The sequence below is a fragment of the Mirounga leonina genome, unplaced genomic scaffold, assembly GCF_011800145.1.
Source record: "Mirounga leonina isolate KUSES-001 unplaced genomic scaffold, KU_Mleo_1.0 Mir_366, whole genome shotgun sequence".
In the NCBI taxonomy this organism is placed as follows: domain Eukaryota; kingdom Metazoa; phylum Chordata; class Mammalia; order Carnivora; family Phocidae; genus Mirounga; species Mirounga leonina.
Window position 1 is genome coordinate 1,686,381 of NW_023270709.1, and position 6,724 is coordinate 1,693,104.

Here is a 6,724-nt window from a genome sequence, read left to right on the forward strand (position 1 = left end):
ACAAGACTCTCACTGTCTCTTTGTTCTCCCACTTTTGAGTAAAGATGTGGGTAGGCACAGAAATTTTTCTGCTAAAGGATAAAAAGCTGCTCAACCTAATGACATTAAAATGTCAAGTGCTAATTGACATTTTCCCTCAGTATGAGGGAGGTCAGGGGACACCGAGTAGACTCTGGTGACCTGACATGGGCAGCTACCACCCAGCTCCATCAGTTGTTACCAGCATTCAATGTGGGCCTCATGCCAGATAGTCTCAATTTTTAAAAGTTAGAAATCTGGATTTTTTTTTTTAGGTGAAATACCCCAATTTTTAATGTTGGAAATGAATTCAATATTTTTGGTAAACATTCTGTTGGCAAATTATGTTTCTGCAGTTACCAGGCAGTGGGCCGTGAGTTTACGGTATGCTGAATGGACGGGATAAAAAGCTGTTGCAGTGAAAAAGTGGGAGAAAAGCAAGGAGCTATCTGATAGTAGGTAAGGTGAGGAGATGGGAAAGAAGGGGGAAATGGAAGAAAAGACCAAAGATGGTGGGATGGAAGGATAAAAAAAAAAAAAAAAAAATAGGGGGCATCTGGGTGGCTCAGTCGTTAGGCGTCTGCCTTTGGCTCAGGTCATGATCCCAGGGTCCTGGGATCGAGCCCCGCATCGGGCTCCCTGCTCCGTGGGAAGCCTGCTTCTCCCTCTCCCACTCCCCCTGCTTGTGTTCCCTCTCTCGCTGTGTCTCTCTCTGTCGAATACATAAAATCTTAAAATAAAATAAAATAAAATAGGTAGAAAGGAAAAAGATGTTGAAGAATGTGATCAAGAAGAGATTGGGAGGAAGAAGGTACAAAAGGTGGGAGAAGAATGTGTGAAAGGGGAGGAGATTTGAAGAGGTAGGAAGCAGCTGGCCGCTCTAGGCAGAGCGCAGGGGTTTGGAACCATCCCCCAGAGACACGGGGTTTTGCTGGCTCTACCGGGGGAACAAGAAAGCGCTCCACCCGGTAAGGGGGAAGCCCAGCTTTTCAGCCTCTGGCCATCGCTATCTTTTGAGAGTCACACTGAAAGAGGACTTCAGCTACTTCCGTTTGGACTTCAGTCTCTACTTTCCAATCGATAATTTCTTCTTTCCAGCTTCTCTCTTAACTCAGGCAAAAGACCCCGTGGGCAGAGCGGGGGACTGACACTATCCCCTCCAGCAATAAGCGCTGCCCTGAGCCAGCAAGACCCCGAGGCAATGAGCCACCTGACCTTGGCTGCCTACCAACCTTTGTCCCACATTTTCCCCCTATAAACCTGGAGGCTTTTTCAGCACTTGGGAGATAATCTTTGAGATGTTAGTCAGTCCCTGTTGGCCTCACGGAAATGAATTCCTTTCTTGTTTCACCACCACTCGTGTCTCTGCCTTTGGATTTTGTCAGCGGCAAGTGGCTGAACCTGGTCTGTTTGGGACCCCCAAAGCCGGGTGCTCTTGTACCTAGGGGCCCCAGCTACAAAATGACCCAGACCCCCACTTTTCTACAGCTGTAGGAAGTCTAGGACCCTGACCCAGGAAGTGCCACCCGGGTCAGTCAGTATCCCCAATTGATACCCAAGGTCAGTATCACCTCTCGCTTCTTCCTCTCACTACTTCCTGTAGGCATCCAGCCTCTTCAGCCCCTCCCTCCCTTTACAAACTAACACTGGGGTAGGGGGCAACTCAGCTTCAGCAGAGGTTTGAACCATGGATAGGCCAGTCAAGAAGGGGAATTACAGGGGAGCCTGCGTGGCTCGGTCGGTTAAGCATCTGAGTCTTGATTTTGGCTCAGGTCATGATCTCAGGGCCATGGGATCAAGTCCCGCATCGGGTTCCATGCTCAGTATGGAGTCTGCTTAAGATTCTCTCCCTCTCTCTCTGCCCCTCCCCACCACCCCTCATGTGTGCACTCTCTCTCTCAAAAAAAAAAAAAAAAAAAAAAATTACAGCCCAGAGCAGGGACATGGTAGAATTCCATATCAAAGGTGACTGTTTCTAAAATGATTTCAGTCTCAGGGGACCCACTCTGGACATTTCTCATCTCTCTGCTCAAGGAAGACACCCTTTCTTTTCGTTGTGGTCAGCAACGGAACACCTCTTTGATCAGCCTCTCAGTTCAGATTCTACCTTAATTTCATGTAATCAAAGGATACATTGCAGAGTTTTGTCTTACAAAAGAGCAATACTCCCCCAAATTAATGATACAATCATACCCTAAAGCAAAAACAAAGGAAGGATGGAAGGAAGGAAAGAAGGAAGGTGGGGGGAGGGAAAGAGAGAAGGGAGGAGGGAGGGAAAGAAGGAAGGAGGGAGGGAAGGGAGGAAGGTATGAAGGAGAGAAGGAGGGAAGGAAGGAGTTACTGTCACCTTCCTCAAGGACAGAGAGTGGTTTCCTCCTCTGCCAGGCCATAACGTCCCATGGCTGTTATAGCGTGAATGGCACTCCAGCTCTCCTCAAGGCCTACACAGATAATTTCTTCTTCTTCTTTTTTTTTTTTAAAGACTTACTTATTTTGAGAGAGAGTGCAAGTTCCCGCGCGCACAAGCATGAGCAAGAGGGGCAGCAGGAGAGGGAGAGAGAATCCCAAGCAGACTTTGTACTGAGCATGGAGCCCAATGTGGGGCTTGATCTCATGACGCCGAGATCCCAACCTGAGCTGAAACCAAGAGTCAGATGCTCAACTGACTGTTGCCACCCAGGTGCCCTCCTCTCTCTCTTTTTTTAAGATTTTATTTATTTATTTGACAGAGAGAGACACAGCGAGAGAGGGAACATAAGCAGGGGGAGAGGGAGAGGGAGAAGCAAGCTTCCCACTGAGCAGAGAGCCTGATGTGGGGCTAGATCCCAGGACCCTGGGGTCATGACCTGAGCTGAAGGCAGACACTTAACTACTGAGCCACCCAGGCGCCCCTCTCTCTCTTTTTTTTAATGGATCTATTACTTAACTAGGTTCTTTCTAAGAAATTTAGAACACCAGTTTGTGAGGATAAACTCCATTTGTAAGAGAAAACACAGAGCAGAAATAGCCTCAAAGCTGAGGAACAGCTTTGATTTTTGGCAGAATTTGTGAGTCCACAGCTTCCTGATCAACCTGGCGCTGCTCTGTAATTTCACATTTCTCCTTCTCCGTGTTGAAGAACTCACCTTCCTTGTGTGTAGGTTTACATGGCTTCTTCTTCTTGAAGTAAGCATCAGTGAGATGTTCTGGTGGGGGTGGCAATGACAAATTTCTGGTGTGTTCTATGCAGAGGATTGAGGGCCAGGGGTCTGGTCACAAGTAACAAGCCACAGCTCAGCTGCTTTAGGAAAACCACCCTCTTGCTTCTGTGGCGCCCAGTGAGGATGATCAAAATGGTCCCAGGAGTGACACCAGCTCACAGTTTTCTCACATGCTGACTGAAAGGTTTTTTGCGTGGCTCAACAGCTTTTGAGACACATCTTCAGTAGGATGATACCTAGGCATTGTGCAAAGTTTAACCATTTGGGTACCACCGTTCTTGTGACCACCAACTGGTTTTGTGACAATAGCAAGAACCTTCTCCTTTTTCTTTTCAACCCTGGATTTAGCTGTTGACTATTTCCTCTTGCACAGCGCTCTTCTGGAATACACACCCAGTGGGGAATATCTGAGGATCCCTGGGACTGAGACAGGGTATCGGCTGCAGTGGGTCTTCCCCTTCTTTGGTATTTTAGCCTGGAGGTTACTCTCATAACCTTGCCACCAGCATCGGCCTTCTTGGCTTCAGGTTTCTTCTTAGTATCCAGCTTCTCAGCTTTTTCACCCACCATCTTGCAAGATGGAAAAGAGCCATTTCCTATTTTTCTTACTCACCTGTGTAGCCTTGGAAAAAGGGCTTCCCTGAAGGTAACTTGGGTGTTTCCCTGTTCTTTGCCATCTGAAAGAGCTCAATACCTTCTTCATCTTACCTTGTTTGTAGAATACAGTCAGGATTTGTGTTTGCGTGTTTTGTTTCTCAGTTGAAAGGCTGAGGATGAAAGTTGAGGATGTTTGAATGTAGAATGGAAATGTTCAGAATCTGAAGGATGGAAGAAGAGGTGCATATTCTGCTGCAAAGAGGGGAGCTCTCTTCAGTCCTGGGCCCACAGTCTAGGTCATTTCCTCATGACCAAGTTGTTAAAAAATTGAAATCTGGGGTACCTGGGTGTCTCAGTCATTAGGCGTCTTTCTTCAGCTCAGGTCATGATCCCAGGGTCCTGGAATCGAGCCCCGCATCGGGCTCCCTGCTCCGCGGGAAGCCTGCTTCTCCCTCTCCCACTCCCCCTGCTTGTGTTCCCTCTCTCGCTGTGTCTCTCTCTGTCAAATAAATAAATAAATAGAAGTCTTAAAAAAAACAAACAAACTGAAATCCTCCTTGAGATGCAAGTGACATCTTGTCTGTGCTTCTAAACAACAGCAACATGGGCCCCTTCCAGCCACCAGCATCTTCAGGCCCCACCATCTTACCCCCAAATCTGCCTCTCTCCCTCTGTGCTTTCTCTACTCCTGCCCCTTCATCTCCCACACACATTCCTCTTTCCCCTTCTTTTTCAACTATTCAAGCATCCAGCAGATATGTACTGAGTATCTGCCAAGGGCCAGACACCATGCTGGGAACAGAATAAAAGCTGGCCAGCATGGGGCCCTCCTGACCACAGAGCCTTGCAACCCAGCATGAGGGCCTCAGTGTAGAGGCAACCACAGTGCCCACATATGAGCTAAGGGGATCTGGGCAATGAGGTGGGATGAGGCTAGGGCTCAGATTGAAAAGGAAACCTAACTACAGGGTATTATGAACCTTTTATTATGGGGGCCACAGACTTAGGAGCATTGAGCCTGGAATTTGATGTCATACAGACCGAAATCCTACTACTTATCAACCGTGTGACCTTAACTCTGAGCCTCTTTTCCTTTCTGGCAGTAACAACCTCAGCCAAAGAACAGGTCAAGATTGATGCTTTACTCCATTTAGTAGAGTACCTGGCAGTTGGTTGTAGAAAATAGCGAGTGGGAACTGGCATTAATGATACAGAGATGCCCTGGATAGCATGTGAACACAGAGGAAGAGAGGTTCCAATTTCCATACCCCATTGCTCCCTTTTGCTGTCCATTTCTCTTCCCTCTGTCTCCAGTCTTCTCCAGTTAGAAAACTGACACTTCCTAACATAGAAACAAGAGCAGGAGGTATGTGGGGACAGGAAACGTGGGTCATTAACAACAACTGAGCTCCCTCCCGAGTGCTCCTGAGTAGCACCTTCGCCCTGCCCCCACAAAGCCACTTGGACCCCCAGCAGAGAGGCCTCTGCAGGACCTGCTCCAGCTTGAATCACTCTCTGGACAGATCTTCAGCCCACTCTTCCTAGAGCCCGAAAGGTCATCACTCCCTTGAGCTGCTGGAAAAACACTGTGCAGAAATCACAGAGAGTCCAGGAAAGAAAAACAGGCAACAAAATAGAACAAGTGCAGGGAGTTGAACAGATGTTTATTTTGATCCATGTCCAGTTTTGGCAAACCTAGAAAAGAATACAATGTCCAGGAAAAGGCAAGCTGAAGGGAGGGAGGGAAGGGAGCTAATAATAGCAAATTTGAGACTCTATATAAAAAAATAAATTTGATCCATTTATCATAGCATACAAAAGGATAACTTCTACATAGGATATATTTTTTAAATTGAAACTATAGCAAGGCTCAATCCGTTGAGCGTCCGACTCTTGGTTTCAGCTCAGGTCATGATCTCAGGGTTGTGAGATGGAGCCCTGCATCCGGCTCCCCTCTCCCTCTCCCTCTGCCCCTCCTCCCTGCTTGCACACACTCTCTCTCTCTCTCTCAAATAAATAAATAAATCTTTTTAAGAAATTGAAACTATAGGGGTGCCTGGGTGGCTCAGTCATTAAGCGTCTGCCTTTGGCTCAGGTCATGATCCCGGGGTCCTGGGATCGAGCCCCCATCAGGCTCCCTGCTCCGCAGGAAGCCTGCTTCTCCCTCTCCCACTCCCCCTGCTTGTGTTTCCTCTCTCACTCTGTCTCTCTCTGTCCAATAAATAAAAAAATCTTTTAAAAAAATTGAAACTATAGAGTACCAAGGGAAGAAATGGCAGAATTTCTCTATAACTTGAGAGTAGAGAAGACTTTCATAACTACGGCTAAAAATCCAGCTTCAACTGAAGAGAAAGATTGATAAATTTAACTACATAAAAATTTTAAAAAAGGGCACCTGGGTGGCTCAGTCAGTTAAGCGTCTGCCTTCAGCTCAGGTCATGATCCCAGGGTCCTGGGATCAAGTCCCACATCAGGCTCTTTGCTCAGCGTGGAGACTGCTTCTCCCTCTGCTCCCCCCACCCCCCGCTCATGTTCTCTCTCTCTGTGTCAAATAAATAAATGAAATCTTTTTTAAAAAATGTAAAAGCACACACTTTCTTAAGGAAAACATTACCATGAGCACAGTAAAATGACAAACATGTCACAGACAAATGGCTAACATCCCTAATACATAAAGAACTTCTAAAATTGGAAAAGAACCAAGAACTTTAAGGGGATCAGAATAGGCCACCCCAAAATGTGCCACTTTGGCATGTGAATTATTTTGACCTGAAGGTAATCAACACCCAGCAGACTCAGGAAAAGCTTTTTACCTCTCCTTCAATTGCCTAAAAGAACTTAGATAGGGTTCTGAACCACAGAGTTATTACCAAAGATGACTTCTTTTTTTCAAGTAATATCTACACCCA

General features: G+C 46.7%; 1 pseudogene; it reads right to left on the reverse strand.

Annotated features, from left to right (window-relative positions):
• Window positions 1–2,964: 2,964 nt before the first annotated feature.
• On the reverse strand, window positions 2,965–4,096 carry LOC118027261 (annotated as a pseudogene).
• Window positions 4,097–6,724: the final 2,628 nt, after the last annotated feature.